Source organism: Podarcis cretensis (genome assembly GCF_951804945.1).
Source record: "Podarcis cretensis genome assembly, chromosome: 15".
Classification (NCBI taxonomy): Eukaryota; Metazoa; Chordata; class Lepidosauria; order Squamata; family Lacertidae; genus Podarcis; species Podarcis cretensis.
In genome coordinates this window covers 34155667-34176125 of record NC_137185.1, presented here as the reverse complement: position 1 = coordinate 34176125, position 20459 = coordinate 34155667, and the positions used below count along the sequence as shown (strand labels likewise).

The 20459-nt window shown below is 43.2% G+C and overlaps 1 protein-coding gene across 4 annotated transcripts in view; it reads right to left on the bottom strand.

Annotated features, from left to right (window-relative positions):
• The window catches only part of PKNOX2 (PBX/knotted 1 homeobox 2), a 456599-nt gene that overhangs the window by 408346 nt on the left and 27794 nt on the right, over positions 1 to 20459 (bottom strand). The window contains exon 1 of one of the 4 annotated variants that reach the window (XM_079955107.1): positions 18106 to 18260. The exons of the other annotated variants lie outside the window; for them this stretch is intronic. The gene's annotated coding sequence lies outside the window, so the exon portion shown is untranslated. Of the gene's footprint in view, positions 1 to 18105; positions 18261 to 20459 lie in introns of those variants that run through there. 4 annotated transcript variants of the gene reach the window in all.

Below are 20459 nucleotides of genomic sequence, written 5' to 3'. Positions count from 1 at the left end.
GAAGATCATAGACCAGAGATTATGCACTAAGCCCCTCTAAGGGTACAATTAATTCTGAGTGAAAAGGCTTCTGTAATTCACACAGAGATAACAGCAGATTTCCCCAGTAATATCAGCCTGGAAAATTCGGTCTCTTTATAACAAAATCCAAACATAAATTGTTGCAGGAAAACAATAAGATGACCTACCTTGAGATCACCTTGGCTCCCTTCCAGGTGTTCTACCAGCAATGCTACTAAGCCAGATTGTTCACTTAACTACCCCCTAGTGAAATAGGTTTATTTGGTGCTTTTAGCATACATATTCCCATAGGAGTCTCCATCCCAGCAGTTTTGAGATGTTTGGCTTCGGGGCGGGGGGTGGATGTGAGGAGGGGTGAAGAGAGAAAAGGTAAATCAGTGCTTTGACTGCTTCCCTGTCTAGAAAGAGATATTTGAAGCTATCAACACTGGAGGATGGAGAGGAATTATTCAGCATGATACAAAGCTGTGTGCACCATCTGGGAGGCAGAAAAGAAGAGGATGGAGTTCACATCACAAAATGCAGTATTTGGTAGCAAGGAGCTTTTCTGAATGGTCTATTATTAGATAGTGGGATTTCCACCCAAGGGAAATGGGGGGAACCCTATTGCTAAAGAAACAGAAAGCCAAGGTCTGCTTACTGAGTTACTTCACAATAATAAAAAGCTTCAATAGATGATATCCATTGTTTTCCAGTCCAGCTTGGTGCCACCTCCAGTGCCTTCCGCAAAATTGGCCATGTGAGCTTCTAAGGTCTTGCAGTCCCATCTTTTCCTTGGACCCAAGTGAGGGAGGGGACCCATGCAAGTATTCTAGCATCACAATTCCACTGATTCCAATTATTGCTATACTCAATTTGCATATTTGATTCCTGATCTCGTTAGCTGCACAGAAATGGCTGGTTCTGGCATAAGATTTTACATACAGAGGATCATACCCGGGACTCCTAGAATATATGCCAGGATGTTATTGTCTTTGGAATGGTCATCCATGGACTTTCCTCAAAAACAATCCCATGAATCGATTGTTCCATTGTTGATTTTAACACAGAATCAACACACAGGGTTGGGTTACATCTATTTGCTCTGCTCAAACATTTATCAAATGCCTTTCTAGTACAAGATGCTCAAGGAATGGACAAATATTCCAACGACAATGAACAATAAAGTATCTTTAAAAGGCTGTATGGTGAAACACTCAGACATTATGTAATCACATGTCTACATTTATATGGGGTGTGTGGGTTGTTAGGGGAGAGGTAGTGTATCTGATGAGAGAATGTTGTGCTCCTTCTGGGGTAGTTTGTCCACCTTTGGTCCCCACTCTGCACTTTGGCTCCTAAAAGCTGTCAACACACGAGAGCCTCCACACCCTGGGAAACAGCTTTGACTGGCTGGCTAAACCAGATGAGGGTAACTGATGGGTCTGAAACCCTCAGTGAGTTTGGAACTTCCCCTGCCTGCAAAGAGAAGCTCTGGCAGACTGAGTGGACAAGACCAATGGTGTGTCCAACGGTCAAGAACGTGGTTTCTGCATGTGCTGTAGGGGGAAGTGGGGGCCGATGGGGCTTGTCAACTTGGGAAGGTAGCCCATCTAGGAGAAGGAAAACTCTGCTCTTAAACCAGGGGTCAGCAAACTTTTTCAGCAGGGGGCCGGTCCACTGTTCGTCAGATCTTATGGGGGGCTGGACTATATTGGGGGGGGGGGTGAACGAATTCCTATGCCCCACAAATAACCCAGAGATGCATTTTAAATAAAAGTATACATTCTACTCATGTAAAAACACCAGGCAGGCCCCGCAAATAACCCAGAGATGCATTTTAAATAAAAGGACACATTCTACTCATGTAAAAACATGCTGATTCCCAGACCGTCTGTGGGCTGGATTTACAAGGCAATTTAATGCTGTATTGTTTTTAACACTTGATTGGAAGCCGCCCAGAGTGGCTGGGGAAACTCAGCCAGATGGGCGGGGTATAAATAATAAATTATTATTATTGTTATTATTATTAAGCCAGATCCGGCCCCCGGGCCTTAGTTTGCCTACCCATGTTTTAAACCTCTTCTCCCTTGAGGAATATCTGCAGAAGAAGAAAGGGCTAAGGAGTAAATCCTACACAAATCCAGAGAGGAGTTCCTAAAACAGTAGGATGTTGTCTTGCACCATCTTGTTCTGCTTTCCTTTGGACCAGTAGGGTAAACAAACAAACCCCTGCGTTGCAAAATGTGACTCAGCAATATCGAAAGCAACACAATGGCCAGAAACAATTACAGTACAGAAAACTTGATGGAATAAAGCAAAACATCAGAACTATCAAACTGAAGTCTCTGAAAGTCCTTGAATAAGTCACGGTGCCAGACTTCACCCGACGGAGATCAAGCTTGTAAACCTTTGTATAATTCTTTAGACCAGAACAGTGGGGAGGGGGGTCTTGTCATACGGACAAGCCCAGGACCTTCATACACACTGCCCAGATTTGCGCCTCAGGGAGGTCACTTCAAGTGCTGCTAATGCAGTGGTTTGACCCCCGGAGGCACACTCCATTGTCTCTCGAATCAGATGGATGCCGCTAGCAGCAGCAACCCCCTTTTTATTTAGCAATTATACCCAAACCTACAATCTGGAGGAAAAGGAAAGGCAGTGTGATAAAGATACCACCGTAGTGGACTTGAATCTGGGTTCAAAAATAGGCTTCTCTATGAAGATAACCAGGCAGCCTTAGGCAACTCATGACTTACCAGCCTAACCTAAGGTTGCTACAATGATATGAGTGGAATAATAAAAGCTGTTCTAAATTCTACAAAGGAAAAATGGGTTACAAAAGAGGATGAGTGATTTTCATAAAGTTAAATCAAAAGCTGGTTTGTTTGGTTTTTTTTAAAAAAGTTGAGTGTGTATTTTAAATTGAAATCTGAAATCCTGCTTTTCAAATATTTTAGATTTCTACATTAAACTGAAAGTTTAAGAGGCATTTTTTAAAAAAGAAATAAGGAAAGGCCTTGTTTACCAAGTTCATGCAATCACAGTAAGTATTAACTTATTGGAATCAAGCATTTATGCTTCTTTATTCCTACCAGTTATAGATCCAACAACATTCATCTTTGGGAATGCTGTAAAAATATTCAAATTTAAAAAAGGAAGAATATGAATTCAAATTCATTTTTAAACAGCATGTTTTAGATGGGGTTTGTCCCCCTCTTCCTCCACCCCAAGTTTGCTTAAGAACTGGGCAAAAAGGATCACGGAAAGGCATTGCAATCCTATGTACATTCATGCGTAAATAGGGGTGGGGGGGGATTCAATTCAGTTTGCACCTACAAATTTGCACTTTTTGAAACACTATGAGATCCAAAACCTAGCCATCCTTCAAATTTTCCACATCTCCAGCCAAGTAATGTGCAAAAAAATCCATATACTAGGGTAAAATCTACCTAAAAATGTGCATGTTGGTGAACAATAACATACCAAAATGCATTATATTAGGAGAAATTGCTTTGCAAAAAAATAATAATGTAGGCATTAGGCAAATTGCAAACAATTTAGTGTTTATGACACTAAAAAGCTGAGAAATTTTAATGAGGATTTGTTTTTATTAAAAATTGTAAATTGCTACAGAAATGTGGAGGACTGGATTTATGATAGGGGAAATGAGGAACAGAGAGAAGTGAAATTGTCAGTTCTGTTCATTCCCACTCATAATAATGGCTGACTGTGTTCAACGGGGAAGGTCGGCGGTTCGAATCCCAGCTATGGAGTGAGCTCCCGTTGCTCTGTCCCAGCTCCTGCCAACCAAGCAGTTCAAAAGCACGCCAGGGTTAAATAGGTACCACTGTGGCGAGAAGGTAAATGGCATTTCTGTGCACTCTGGTTTCCGTTACGGTGTTCTGTTACACCAGAAGCGGTTTAGTCCTGCTGGCCACAGGACCCGGAAACTGTCTGGCTCCCTCGGCCTGAAAGTGAGATGAGCGCCACAACCCCATAGTTGTCTTTGACTGGACTTAACCGTCCAGGAGTCCTTTACCTTTTTTGCCTTTACTAGAAAGTGTATTTAGGGTGGCAGCCTTAATTCAAGGAGAGAGCTAGAGAGACTACTACCTAGGAAACTGCAAGAACCCCATCTATGGTATTCAAAAGACAGTGGGCAGGATTGTAGGAAAAGAGCTGCCAAGGAAATTAAAGAACTTATTTATGTATGCGACAACGGTGGCAAGAGTCTTGATACCACAAGGATGAAAGAGTGAGTAAATCCCAACAAAAGAACAGTGGCAAGGGAAATTGATGGACTATGTGGAACTGGCGAAACTGACATACAAACTGCGAGACAAGGACAACTGTGGCTTTAAAGAAGAATGGGAACTTTTTACAAATTAATTTAAAAAAAAAACACCAAAATGAATTGGACTCCTTGGCAGGTTTTGAATAAACATACACAAATTTATTATTGTTAACATAATAGAGAGATAATTTAAGGATTTTTACAATTTTATAATATGCAGAGAATAATATGTGTTGAAAAACCAGAGAGACCAGCTGAGGGAAGTCTGGGGGGTGTGGCGGGAGGGAGGGTTTTTCTTGGGGAGGGGGGGAAGGGAAAAATGGGGGGAATGAAGATGATATGTTTTTGATAATTTGTGATGTGGAAATTCTTAATAAAAACTATTTCAAAGAAGAAAAGACAGTGTAAAGTACTATTACTGCACTGAACTGGACTCCAAAGAGCAGTTCTTAGCAAGGGACGACAGCCACCGGCACAAGAGCCCATTCAGCACTGTAAAAGGCAGGCCTGTAGCCAGGGGTGGTGCCCTTCAGGTGTCATTTGACTACAATTTCCATCAGCCCCGGCCCCAGCCAGTGGTCAAGAAGGATGGGATCTGTAGTCCAGCCACATCTGGAAGGCACAACTTTGGCTCCCCCAATTCTATAGCACTCCTCATGCTTCCGCTTGTTGAAGCAGCCATGACCAACAAGACGTTACCCACCCTATCACACAATAAATGGCCTTGTGGGCAGACATGGGTGTGGGATACGGAAGACACACCGAGTTCAAATCCCTCTTGACGCTATTACTTGACACAGTCAAGCAGAATAAGCTTTTGGCACCAGCCGGCAGATCGCTCCCTCAGGCCTCTCCATCCAGCCTCTCTTGTAAAAGGGCAACGAACAGTTCTCAAAACTTCATTCTGAACACAGACAAACAACAACACCGGGAATCTTCTCTGCCTGGAAGGCAGGCCAAGCGCAAGCCAAACTTGGGAAGAAAGTTTTATTTAATTTTCGACTGCAAAAATTAGCTTAGAATAAAAGAAGTAAAAATGGTGAGTTGTTTCATCCCAGCATTCATCACAGAGGGAGGCTCCAGTAAATATAGAGCAGGCAGTGTTGAAAATTCTCTTTTTGACTTCCTCCCCTTTTCCTCAAAGGAGAGGAAGTGATCCCAGGACTTCCATAATGCTTTATGCAGGCGGAAAGTCAGAACACGTGTTTTGCATCTGAATGGTCTGAGGTTCAGTCCGTGTCACAGGCAGAACTGAGCTAGCCTGACCAGTGGTCTGCCTCTGTATGAGGCTAATTCCTACGTTGCTGTTAGGTTGCTTGTACAATTAAAGATGTCAGCAGCCAGCATTCTTCCAAAGGCTCCTACCTGTTCAACAATCTGTCATCTGAAAGACGCAACTAAACTGTACAGATGCAACACAAAAAGATAGCCAAGTGTCTGTTAAGGAGCAAAAAGATGTAATAAATGCCAATCACGTTTGTTACCCGGAGACAGTGAAGCACAGAGAGATTCCTAGAGTAAAATAAACACGTCAGGTTAATTAAATTAAGATTTACTCCCATCAGTTTTTCTTCCGATCCCGATTCTCTTACCCATCCCATCATTAAACGACAGCTCAGATTCTTACATGGAAAAATAACCCAACAATACAGTTTTATTAAGTCTTGCTCTCCCCCTTGTCAAGCGGCTTGGATTTATCGCGCCTTCGCTTAGCTCCAAATAGCTTTTGCATTCACTTTGCACTAAACATTTGCCAGAAGTACCCTTTTCGCCTCACAAACACATTTCAAAAGTGCATTTGGAATGCTATTTTTAAAAACGTTTCTAAATGCCCCAGCAAACAAAATGCCTTTCAAGACCAGCCCACGAACGAAGCTCACGAACGGGGGAAACTGCTCAGCTGACAAAACACGCCACTTAATTTTTTATGCTGCTAAATTAATTGCCGCAGTTAGAGATGCTGGATCTGTCACTAAGATATAAGGAAACCAATTTCTCCACAAATGCATTAAAAGACCTTTCCGGGGCACTTTTCTGCACAAATGAAATCACACTGGCAAGAAGATGTAACAAAACAAATGGGGGGGGGGGAGAGAAAACGATGAAATGCAAGTGGTTAATATGTTGTACCATTAGGTTCCCCCTCCCCACCCCTGCTTTTTCCTTGTCTGCAGAAGAATAAATGGGGGGTTGCTAATGAAATACAACCCACTTTTTAAATGTAATATGCCAGTGGTAGGGAACATGAGGGCCAAGGGCCAAATATGGCTCTCTAGGCCTCTTCTATCAGGCCCTTGAGGGCCCCACCCCTCTCTAGGCCACATCTCTCACTGGCTTTGTGCGACACACAATCTTCTCACGCCTTTGTTGTTGTTGTTTAGTTGTTTAGTCGTGTCCGACTCTTCGTGACCCCATGGACCAGAACATGCCAGGCACTCCTGTCTTCCACTGCCTCCGGCAGCTTGGTCAAACTCATGCTGGTAGCTTCGAGAACACTGTCCAACCATCTCGTCCTCTGTCGTCCCCTTCTCCTTGTGCTCTCCATCCTTCCCAACATCAGGGTCTTTTCCAGGGAGTCTTCTCTTCTCATGAGGTGGCCAAAGTATTGGAGCCTCAGCTTCAGGATCTGTCCTTCCAGTCAGCACTCACGGCTGATTTCCTTAAGAATGGAGAGGTTTGATCTTCTTGCAGTCCATGGGACTCTCAAGAGTCTCCTCAGCACCATAATTCAAAAACATCAGTTCTTCGGCAATCAACCTTCTTTATGGTCCAGCTCTTACTTCCATACATCACTATTCGGAAAACCATAGCTTTAACTATATGGACCTTTGTCGGCAAGGTGATGTCTCTGCTTTTTAAGATGCTGTCTAGGTTTGTCATCGCTTTTCTCCCAAGAAGCAGGCATCTTTTAATTTTGTGCCTGCTGTCACCATCTGCAGTGATCACGCTTTTACCTGGTTGGAATGGATCCTTGATCTATGATAATACCTCTGGTTTGCCTGGATGGAAAATGGGGTGTGGGATCCACTTTTGCCACACCCACCATTGGCACATGGCCCTCAGAAGGTTGCTTACAGGGAAATATGGCCCTTATGTGGGAAACTGTTCCCTGATCTAGATGAATGGCACAGTAAAACTGGAGGGGACAGGGCTATATCTCAAGTAGGGATGTTGGAGAATTATGAGAAAAGCAGAAACAGGAGTAGAAATGGCCAACGTACGTGCATTCAATCCAGCAAATGCAAGCGCTATTTCCGTTATTGTTGCATTAAGTTGGCAAACCATTATCTCCTCCACCCCATCCCATGTAGCATTGCGCTTCCTTTCCACTGAAACGAATAGGGTGGAATAATGCAGTGACAGTGTAATTTATGTAATTCATATAATAAAATGCATAAGTTACGTCACAGCAGACAGCAAGATGGATAATGCCATTTCTGGCGGAAGACGAACTGCAGTGGAACAGAAACAATGCCACGTGTGACAAACACAGGCCAGAATGGAAAACGATCCCAAGAGTAGGGTTGAAAAAAAAAGAGACCCCAAAATTGTTGAAGGACAATTTTTCAATTGACTTGTCTTTTCCCTCCCCTGGATGTCAATTCTGCCTTTGAAATCCTGGTAATGTCAGAGGAAATCCAAACGTATGGCAGCCTTACCCTAGGCAGGGCTGGATAGGAAAAATAAGAAGCACACATGGGGAGGTCAAGGAGTTCCCTGTGAAGAGGGATTGCTTGTTAACCCACTCTAGGAATTGCAGCTTTGTGAGGGGATTAGGGACTTTCTAATAACTTTCAGCACCCTTAACAAACTAGATTTCCCTAAGATGTACAAATTGGAATCTGATGTATTTTGGAAATGTGAAGAAGCAGAAGGAACATTCTTCCATATGTGGTGGGCATGCACAATAGTTAAAGAGTAATGGGAAATGATATCTAAGAAGATATTTTTTAAAACAACAACAACAAGAGGATCAAATATAAAAAGATGAATGGAAAAACTTTGTGGAGTATTTGGAAAATAATTGTAAAAATGTGAAAATGGTAGCAGGATTAAGGTAAATTCAACAGTATAATATAAACTAAAGGAACTATAAAGGGAAAGGAGAACTTATATGGATATATAAGAATATGCAGGAATGATGGGAAAATCAAAGGAACCAGGGAAGGCGAAGAAGGGAAGTCGTAAATGATTGTTTTAATATAAAGTAAGATATGAATGAGGGAATTGTTGATTTCAATGTGCATGTGGTGTTGGAAATTGTAATAATGAAAAAATATTTTTAAAAACTTGTAAAAAAACTAGATTCCCCAGGATTCTTTGGGGGAAGCCATAATCGTTTAAAATGGCACAATACTGCTTTAAAGGTATGGTGTAGCTGAGGCCTTAATCTCAGAAGCACGGAGAGATCCTACAAGCTGTGATGGCCGCGTTCTGCCTCTATGGTCGGAGGCAGTGATGTCATACCCTCCAACATTCCTCAAATGAAAATAGGGCCACATTTTGATCTTTGACCCCCCCCCCTTTCTGCCCCTCGCTGCTTCCATTTTGACCTGTTTATTGTATTTTCAATTTAATAATAATAATAACAATGCACAAAAAGTTGCATTTATATTCATTTTGTACTCATGTTCCCACAAAATACTCATTTCTGTATGCGTTGCACAATTTGGAGAAGGGTGCAATCTGATGGGTAACCGTGTCCCGATCTGCATGTAATCCTGGGAACTGCAGATGGGGTCTGTTCACTCTGAAACATACACTGAGCAAAATTCTCCTCCTTTTCAACTTGGAACTATGCAAATGATAAACAATAATCCTCTCCTCCCAGCAACAATTTCTGCACAGACCCTGTTAACCAGAAAGCAACATCCAAGTGGGGAAACAAATTAACAGCTTGAAACAATTAATATATATATATATATAAACTTCTCCACAAAAAGATACAAAGCGACTTCACAGAGTTTTATATGCCGCATAAATTAGGACACGATGTTTTTCATTTATACAAACCGAGGTGCTTGCTTTCCCCTTTTTTCCAGATTTATTGCTTTGGAGCATTAAAATGTCTAAAACAGTTTACATACACCATCACAGTGGGAATTTGCTTGGGGATAAGGAAGCTTGTAATTGCAATTCTAAAACTAGCCCTGTAAGCTTGGAGTAGTGTTTAAAAACATTTTAAGGGCTTTATAAAGCTATAAAGTGCCTTGCAAGAAACCTAAAAGTAATATATCTTTAAAAAGAAAAGGGAAAAGGAAACTAATCTCCCAACAAACTGCGGACATGGGATCACACACCACTGATTATTACAATGCAAGGTTCTCGTAAATGGCACAGTGGAAATGAAATATAATTTTTGAGGGGGATTAAGGAAATTATCTCCAAAATAAGGAGAGAAGAAATGAATTCTGGCAGGAGAGAGAAGGAATGACTTGTGGCTTGCTGGGTGGTTGCTAATACTATTTCTCAGAAGCTTAAGGAGACCGTGGCCTGCAGTACTGGGACATTCCAGCTCACTTTCCATTTAGGAGCATGCCAAGGTATCACACATCACACTTTGCAGGGGCCTCGTTATATGGAACAAATAGAAAGCTCCTCCACATAGGAAACAGCAGGCAAATTGTTAAATGTGATTATCATTATTATTACATTTCTATCCCACCCTTCCTCCCAAAGGAGCCCAGGAAGGGTGGGTGGGCAAACGACAAAGGATAATAAAATAAATACCTCGGAAAAACAATTTCAATACAGATGGAGACTAGGAAAGACCTTGACTTTAAAAAAAGATCGTTGGAAAAGGAAGGTCTTCAATGGGTGACACAAAAAGACAGCAGAGATAGCACAAGTATGATGTTCAAGGGGAGAGAATAGTTAGAGCTTTGGTTTTCCCAGTAGTGATGTATGGAAGTGAGAGCTGGACCATAAAGAAGGCTGGTCGCCGAGGAATTGATGCTTTTGAATTATGGTCTGGAGGAAACTCTTGAGAGTCCCACGGACTGCAAGAAGATCAAACCTCTCCATTCTTAAGGAAATCAGCCCTGAGTGCTCACTGGAAGGACAGATCATGAAGCTGAGGTTCCAATACTTTGGCCACCTCACGAGAAGAGAAGATTCCCTGGAAAAGACCCTGATGTTGGGAAAGACCGAGGGCAAAGGAGAAGGGGAGGACAGAGGACGAGATGGTTGGACAGTGTTCTCGAAGCTACCAGCATGAGTTTGACCAAACTGCGGGAGGCAGTGGAAGACAGGAGTGCCTGGCGTGCTCTGGTCCATGGGGTCACGAAGAGTCGGACATGACTAAACGACTAAACAACAACAACAATGTTCAAGGGGAGGGAATCCCACAAGATAGGGGCATTATAGACCTGATGCCTGCTCCTGGAAGGAAAGGAACTTCCTGATCAGATGGTATCTGCAGGAGGCCCTCGCTTGCAGAGCACAGTGATGGCTTGAGTATATAAAGGGTGAGATTGTCTTTCAGGTATATCCTGATCCAAGCTGTGATGGGTATGAGACTATACCCCTTTTGTTTCATGTAGACCACAGCTCCACCACAGGGGACAGGGGACTAGTTTACCAGAAACCAGCATTTCTCGGCATTGTGTCCACACAGGCTCTTTTCAGTGCTAGACCTTATAAAGGTAAAGGGTAAAGGGACTTCTGACCATTAGGTCCAGTCGCGGACAACTCTGGGGTTGTGGTGCTCATCTCGCTCTATAGGCCAAGGGAGCCGGCGTTTGTCCACAGACAGCTTCCGGGTCATGTGGCCAGCATGACTAAGCCGCTTCTGGCGAACCAGAGCAGCGCACGGAAACACCATTTACCTTCCCACCAGAGCGGTACCTATTTATCTACTTGCACTTTGATGTACTTTCGAACTGCTAGGTTGGCAGGAGCTGGGACTGAGCAACGGGAGCTCACCCGGTCGCAGGGATTCGAACCACCAACCTTCCGATCGGCAAGCCCTAGGCTCAGTGGTTTAGACCACAGCACCACCCGCGTCCCTGTCAGACCTTATACTATCCATAAAATATTCTTCTAAATAGTGTTGAGAAAACAAAAGGCAAATTGTCACATGTGGTGGCCTCACGAATAGCTTTTTTTGCTTAGTGTGTACCATTTCATCCTATTCAACAACAACAACAACAATTTTATTATTTATACTCCGCCTATCTCACTGGGTTGCCCCAGCCACTCTGGGCAGCTTCCAACATATATAAAAACATACTAAACCATTGAACTTTAAAAAAACCAAAAAACTTCCCTACACAGAGCTGCCTTCAGGTGTCTTCTAAAGGTTGTATACTTATCTCCTTGTCTCAGGGGTTGCATAACCAACAATTCTCTGATGAAAAAAGGGACGCACTAAAGAAAAGTGGGACATTCCGGGATCAAATCAGAAACCAGGACGGCTTCTGTAAATCCAGGACTGTCCCTGAAAAATAGGGACACTTGGAGGGTCTGGTATACTCTATGTATATGGAGAATAATCATGGGTCAGCATGTGCCTTGTGTGTTAATGGCCAGAGGGTCAACCATGATGTCTCATAAGAGCCCTGTTGTATTAGACCAAAGGTCCATCAAGTCCAACAATCTGTTCTCACAGTGACCAACTAGATGACTATGGGACTAAGCAGAACATCAGCAACCTTCTTCCCACAATTTCTCTAGTTAAAAAGAATTCTCAATAAAGCAAGGCTGGGGAAGGGAGATCTATCCACAACACGAGACAGCATCAAATATCATTTCATACCTGCTGTTGCACACAAGCGTGATGCTAGAATAAAAAAAGAAATTCCTAATTCCATCCCTCTCCCCAAACAACTCACCAATTTTCCTGACAGCGGGTAAATTATCCAGAAAGACTTAAGCTCTAAATCATTTTCTCAATCCTCAAATTCTAAATTCTGCAGCCACCTCCCATGTTAATACTTTAACAGGAAATAATTATGGGCCAGTTTCCTGAATTCGCTTGATGTGATTTTAATGGCCAAAAAAAACCCCTCCAACCTATTTTGGAGACGGATTCTCTCGAAGCTGATTGCATCCACGACAAAACACAAACCGGCTTATTTGTCAAGAGTGGTCTAAAGCAATACAGGACTTTTCATACATTGGTGATATAAATATATTATTTGGGGCGGGGGGGGGGGGGAGATTGGACAATTACCAGTTTTTCAAATTGGATTTAACAACTCCTGCTCCCACTCCTCTCTCTTTACAGTACAAAGCACCACATTGTAACAGAGAGAAACAGAGAGAACAGAGGCTCGGCTGGCTGAGGGGGGAAATGTGTTTTTACTTACTTGTGTTTTCATAGGTTTTGCAACACCTTATTAAAGTTGAAAGCTACATGTATAAAATTACTGGTGGCACTTGCCTAATCCACTGAAGTTGTATTTCATTACAGTGCCTCCTGTACCAAAAAACATTTTTTTATTTAAATAATCTAGTATTATTTGCCATGGCCTTTCCGCACATTGGATTCCCCCAATTTCTGCATTCCAAGAAAATATTCATCCACCACATATGCATGCTTCTGTTTTGCCAACTGCTGACAGTAAATTACAATAAAATAAACTTCTCAGCAGACCAGCTGTCGTTAAGAGAGGTTTGAAGGAGAGAGAGATTTCCCTTTAGAGCTACCTCCCCCTCCATGTTTCAATAAATCTGGTGGCCATAGGATGGGCATTTGGGGTTCTTAGAGGCGATATTACCAGCGAGAAACTCTACAGTGGTACCTTGGTTCTCAAACACCTTAGTACTCAAACGCCGAAAACCTGGAAGCAAGTGTTCTGGTTTTCAAATGCTTTTCGGAAGCCGAACATCCGATGCGGCGGTTGGCTATTGTTTCTGGGGCGCCTGCACCAATCAGAAGCTGCGCCTTGGTTTTCGAACATTTCGGAAGTCAAACGGACTTCCAGAACAGATTAAGTTCTGGAAGCTTTTGTTTTTGCTGTTTATTTTGCGTTTTTGAGGCTTTTTCGGTTAATTTGTTTTGCGACTGCATGGAACCCAGTTCAGCTACTGATTGATTGATTGATTGATTGTGTGACTGCAGAAATGAATAAAAGTCCAAACAATGACTATCATCAGTTCAGGTAAAAAATAATAATTAATTTTAATTTTTATCATCTACATTACTGTTTTATTTATTTTATAGTACAGTCATACCTCGGGTTGAAGTAGCTTCGGGATGAATATTTTTGGGTTGCGCTCCGCGGAGACCCAGAAGTAACGGAGCGCGTTACTTCCGGGTTTTGCTACTTATGCATGCGCAGACACTCAAAATGACGTCACACGCATGCGCGGAAGCGGCGAAACGCGACCCACGCATTCGCGTCTTACGTTTACTTCAGGATACAAATGGGGCTCCAGAACGCATCCCGTTCGTATCCAGAGGTACCACTGTACAGTACATTGTTTATTGCTTTCATTTTATGGATCAATGGTCTCCTTAGATAGTAAAATTCATGTTAAACTGCTGTTTTAGGGGTTGCTTTTAAAAGTCTGGAACAGATGAATCCGTTCTGCATTACTTTCTGTGGGAAAGCGTGCCTTGGTTTGGAATGCTTTGGTTTTGGAACGGACTTCCGGAATGGATTAAGTTTGAGAACCAAGGTACCACTGTATTGTGATATCGCTTTCAGAACAATAAACTGTGTTCAAGAGAGGCCACACTGTCACAGTGACTTCAAATCTCACACCGGATGCAATGGTGTATCTGCAGGAGCCTTAGATTCAAAGCTCCTCCTCTCTCATAGAATGTCAGGGTTGTGGGGTCTGTGAAGGTCATCCAGGGCAGCCCCCAAATCATGACAGGATCTATGATGCATGCAGCTACAGGGGTTGCCAACCTTCATGAACTAGAGGCACATTTAGCTGTTTGAGGGAGTGCTGGGGGCGTCAGTCATAAAATGGCTGCCACAGGTACATACCTTCCAACATTTATCCGATGAAAATAGGGGCATCCCGTTTCATAATGATAATTTTGCTATTTATACCCCACACATCTTACTGCGTTGCCCTAGCCCAGGCATCCTCAACCTCGGCCCTCCAGATGTTTTGAGACTACAGTTCCCACCATCCCTGACCACTGGTCCTGCTAGCTAGGGATCATGGGAGTTGTAGGCCAAAAACATCCGGAGGGCCGAGGTTGAGGAAGCCTGCCCTAGCCTCTCTGGACAGCTTCCAACATAATAAAACATTTTTTAAAAACTTCCCTATACAGGATTGCCTTCATTCAGATGGCTCTCGGGTTGGATAACTCCATACCCTCCAGTGAAAATAGGGACATTCTACCATACCCTCCAACATTTCTCCAAAGAAAATAGGGGTGTCCTAAGGAAAAACAGGACATTCCGGGATCGAATCAGAAACCGGGACGGCTTCTCTAAATCAGAGGCGTCCCTGGAAAATAGGGATACTTGGAGAGTCTGTAGGCAGGGGCACGGCGCTGCTGAATTTCTGTCTAGAAAATAAGACAGAAGGAGGAAGCATGCATTAAAGGAGAGGGGAAAACAACTGCCTTTTAAGACCCTAATTTTATTTTTTTTCCAGTTTGTATTCTGTTTTAGCCAATTCACATTTAGCTGCTGTGCCGTTCCTTACTTGGTTCAGTAACTGCACAGTTGTGTGCATGTTTGGTGTCTCGAAAGACAACAGCATCTCATAGGTACCCAAGCTTGCAAAAAGGTACAGACATTTTACAGGCCATAAAAGTGGCCCCATGAACCAGTGACATCTCCTGGCTTGTAGCATTTTAAGAGACCACTGTCTGTACATCTTAAAACAAGCAGGGCCACAGTCCACTCAGAGTTAAGACCTTCAATTTCCCATTGACTTCACTGGGGAAACAGAAGCACACACAATCGTTCCTGCTCAAGTCTGAGGGACTTTAGTGTGCTTCATGTTGGCTAGATTTCCCCCCGTGGCCAAATAATCTATCAAATGATTAGAAGCCGACTTTGCTGTAGCAAAACCTTCCCTTCATCAAATCTTGAGCACAAAGGGGGTTGTTTACGATGCTTCAACTAGTCCTAATAGCAGCCTAAAATAAAGATACATATTTGGAATCAATCTATTCAGCTTAAATCTTTTAAGCTTTAAAACAGATTATCTAGGAGAGACAATAGCCCAAGACATCCCACAGACTCAGAGCCAATTTACAGTACATTGTCCAATTAAGGTATTATTGCTGCAAGTAATATCCATAGAAACATAATGCAGGAATGTGTTAGGTATATGAATTGCTTCCCTGCTGGCCTGTTCGCTCTAAAATCAAATCCAGAAGCCTGCAAAGCACAGACTGGTTGAGGATTCAATTCGGGCTTTTACTCTATTTGCACATTACATTGCCATTGGTATTCACTCACAGAGGTCATATACACAAGCGGTCCCATGGCCAAAAACTGGAGTGGGAAACCTTTTTCAGCTCAAGGACCACTTCCCCATGAGCAGGCTTCCAGAGCCCCACATAGCAATGATGGGCAGGGCCAAATGTAAAACGTGGGAATAGCAATGGATGAGCCTCTAACCCAGGGGTCAGCAAGGTTTCCCTCACCTGGACTGGTTCATTCCAGCAGAGATGCCTCCGTGGGCCTGGTTGTGAGCGTGCGCAGCCGCAATTTCCAGCGTCTGTGCCTGAGCAGACATGCTTTCCGGTGTCTTGTGTCTGCACAGATGCGATTTTCTGCATCTGAGCATGCGCAGATGCGATTTCCGGCACCATGGAAGTGAGTGTGATGTTAACTTATGTGAGTGCTGGAGGTGAAATAGTTAAACAGGTTACCCAATCAGAACCCAGGGGGTGGAGTCAGAGGGACTATAAAACCAGCTCTGGGAGGGGCGAAGGGAGGAGTTCATTGGGAGCTGGGTGGTTGGTTGGAGTGGGAGTGAATTGGGATAGAGTTTGTGGGAAGGTTGAGTTAGTGTAGAGAAATAAGCAGAGTCAGGAACAGTTAGGGGCTGGGAAGACAAGTAAACATCTGAGAGGTGGTTTAGTGAGTGAGAGCAGGTAGCAGAAGTTATAGGTCTGGATAGGCAACCCATGATTGTAATGGACTGATACCGTTTATGAAACCACACTCTTGTTAAACTGCAACAAATAAACAGAAGTTTATGTTCCAATTTAACCCTGACTAGACTCAGTATTGCACCAGGTAGGGCCTGGGTGGTGGCAGCGAGAAATAAAGTGGTGGCACAGGGATCAATAGACGGTGAAACATCCAAGGACCCTGTGTGATCGCCACAGTGAGTCCCCACGCCATGCTGTGCCAGTTTAGCGCAATGCGCAGGGACTTGCTGAGCGGGCGGCTTGGTTTGGGGGCAGCTCATGGGCCGGTAAAACGACCCCCGTGAGCCACTTGTGGCCGATGTTAAAAGAAATAGAATAAAATCGTGAATTGCTACAAAATGTGGAGAACAGAATTTAAGATTTGAAAAATGAGAAACTTTGAGGACCAAGAGTTGGTCATTTTATTTCAACAGAGGTCACAGGACAACCCTCCCCCCCCCAAGAAACAATCTGCGGGAGAGGGAGGCCCTTTGCCCCTGCCATGGTCCCAATCCAGATTTCCCTCCTAGCTGCTGTTAGCTGTGAGAAGGTCACTCCCATTTGTTGTCTACAATAGCAGTTTCCCTTGCAAATAGCAACTAAGATAATAAGGGGCACATTCTGGATGGGAGCAAAGGGTTAAATATTCCTCTCTCAATCTGGATCGGGGTGCATGGCATGGCAATTTACAACTGCAGGGAAAGTATTAATTTGCACAATGAGTACTTTTGCAAATACTATCATGCCTATCTGCACATGAATTGTACATCACTGCGCATGGAGTGGCACAACGAGGGAGAAGTGCAGGGGAACACAGCTCCAAACTTTTCCTGCCAGAGTGCCAGGTTAAGCAGCATTGAGGCTTTCACATTTCCTTGTGGCAGGTTAGTACAGAGGGGGTCTGAATACAGAGAAAATAACCAAGTGGATGATATCACAGCTGTCTTTCCCTTTAACGGGGCTCCAAGCACCACTAAGTTCAAGGGAGCCTACATGCTCGTCCTCACAAAATGGGTACTGTGGTATGTTGCATTGCTCTTTGGCAATGTGTGCGCACACAAACACATACATACATACACAGAGAGAGAGAGAAGCAAGTACGCTGGCTCCCTCAGCCATTAAAGTGAGATGAGCGCCGCAACCCCAGAGTCGTCTGTGACTGGACATAATGGTCAGGGGCCCCTTTACCTTTACCTTAACAACTCTAAGGACCCTTAAGAAACTACCATCCCCAGAATACTTTGCAAAATGTCATGGTCAATTAAAGTGGTATGATACTGCTTTACGTGTATAGTGCAGATAGGGCCTAACAATCTCAATCTGGCAAATTGTGGTTTGTCACAGGGATGAGGGACCTGTGGCCCTCAATATGACTCCAACTCCCATCAGCTCTCCAGACAGCATGTCCAGTGGCCAGAGTTGAGAGGAGTTGTGTGTCCAGAAGCAACTGAAGGGTCATATGCTCCCGAACCCTAAATTAACATTTACTGTACAAGTGACTGGTTTCCCACCTCGCTCAAAAATAAGAGACACAAATGAAAAGAGCGGAAAACATGAAATGCCTGAATGACATTCTTGGAAGCATACTGCTCAGCCCAAGAGAGCCACGCATTAAACGGATTCTCCTGCTCCATGACAACAAGCTCTAGTCATCAAGTGTTGAAAAGGATGATCTCCCGAGTGAGTATAAAAATAGAAAACGTCAGGGATCAGCAGGGGGTCAACGTTCTACAGGGGGGAAAGGACCAACCTGGCTATATAATCACAGTCTTTCATGTCCTGGAGCAGAATAATTCAATCTGAGCTCTCATCCTACGGTCTGATTTTCTTGTACAGAAAAGTTGCCGTCATCAGCAAACTATTCATAATGCTGTATTAGGAGCGCATTATGCAGCAGCAGGAATGCAATAGGCAGCGCACTTCGCTTATAACATCTGTGGTTAAAGTGGACAAAACACAATGAAAGGAGAAGGGAATAGAATTAGAGGCCTCAATTGTGTAATAGCTACTTAAATTCTGAAGGCTGGTTTTTTTAATGTCTACCTGGAAATCACACACAATAACCCTTTAACCCCAGATCTGCAACATTCAAGCACCCTCTTGCATTTTCTAGTTCCTGAGGACATGGACTCTAATCTGGATTGTATGGTATTTCCGCCATACATGTCAGATTTCAGAAAACTTTGGAGAATATGTACAAAGTGTAACAGAAAGGATTAACTCTCTGTCCAGCTGACTGTCCGCAGGGGGAAGGGGCAGATTGGTTTGAGTATTGAATCTTGTAGCAGTGAGCTCCATAAATTAAATTAAGGGTTGTACCAATGTTAGATCTACACAGGGTAGACCCATTGGAATGAATAGGCATGAGTAGCTTAGGTGCATTAGTGCTAATGGGTCTACTCTGAATAGGGCAAACATTGGCTACAACTCTGTTGTCAAAAAAGAAGCACTCTCTCTCTCTCTTGGGCTGCCAAGTTTGAGTATTATTTTACTTATTTCATTTAGGATAGCTATAAATACAGTTATATTTATAACATGGTTATATAAATATAGTTATATTTATAACATACATATAAACATCATATCACAAACCATAATATAAAACACAACATTAAAAGGGAATTTTAATAGCTCCTTAAAACACTCTTCCAAACATTGTTTCTGAGAAGTCAACATCCTGTTATCAAACTACAAAAATCTAGATAACCAAAAACATCTTCGATGTCTGAAGGCCAACAATGAGGCCAACAGAAATATCTCTAGGGGGAGAGAAGAACATAAGAAGAGCCTACTGGATCCAGCCAATGGCCCGTCTAGTCCTCTATCCTATTCCCACAGTGGCTAACCAGGTGCCCGTTCCATAGTAGAACTATGCCACACAAGAAGCTCCCAAGCTTCTTCTGCACTCCAGTGCAGCTGTACCAAAGATATCATTCCACAGTTGGGAGGTGACCATGGAGAAAGCTATTACACAGACACATATCGATGGCAGCTATGAACGGAAACAGCTGACCGATCTTAAGATCAAGTTTGCCAATAGTGGAGAAGGAAGCAAAATAACCTGCCTGTACTTTTTCCAGACCATGCACTGATGTTCACATTCAGGTGACACTGCTCTTGAAACTTGGCAGTATTGAAGATCATTGCCTTCTTATTGACTAGGGGTGTGGGACCTGTGGCCTTCCAGGTATTGTGGGACTACAACTCCCATCATTCTTGAACATGGGCTATGCTTCTTAGAGCTGATGGAAATTTCAGTCCAACAAAATCTGGAGGGTGTTAGCCACCCCTGTTGTAGACCATTACACTATGGTATGGTTTACAGCGGCCATGCAGAAAGAACCCAAACTCAGCTTCTTCTGCACTCCAGTGCAGCAGTACCAAACACATGAATCTTCTCCTGGCAGGGGAAGGGGATTATCTGGGTTAAGGTCTCATTTAAAGATGAACCTACCTAATTCTCACTTCCCACAACAGTAGGCGAACCAAAACAGAACCATCCTTCGAATTCTTTTCTGAATTTTGCAATGCAGCACTCCAGCCAGGTAAAGTGTGCAAAATTCCTATATTAAGGGTATATTGTGCATAAAATGTCATAGGATAATGAAAATGGCATTCAGGAATGCATTGTATTCTGATAAATCGCTTGCAAATGTTCAGATTAAAGTGTTGATACAGTTTTCATGAGGACTTCATTTTTGAAACAAAACAAAATCCCAAACGGATGCTAGAGAAGTAAACTTTAAGACTACAAAAATGAGGAACTTGGAGAAATCAAAACTGACAGAATTTCCCATCCCTACTCTTGACCAACAAATATCTCTGTGATATGGAATACAGTGGTACCTCGGGTTACAGACGCTTCAGGTTACAGACTCCGCTAACCCAGAAATAGTACCTCGGGTTAAGAACTTTGCTTCAGGATGAGAACAGAAATCGTGTGGCGGAGGTGCAGCGGCAGCAGGAGGCCCCATTAGCTAAAGTGGTACCTCAGGTTAAGAACGGACCTCCGGAATGAATTACAGTAAGTTCTTAACCCGAGGTACCACTGTATTCAAATCTGGTAATGCCTACCCTCCCCCTTTCCAATCACCTCTGGTGTTT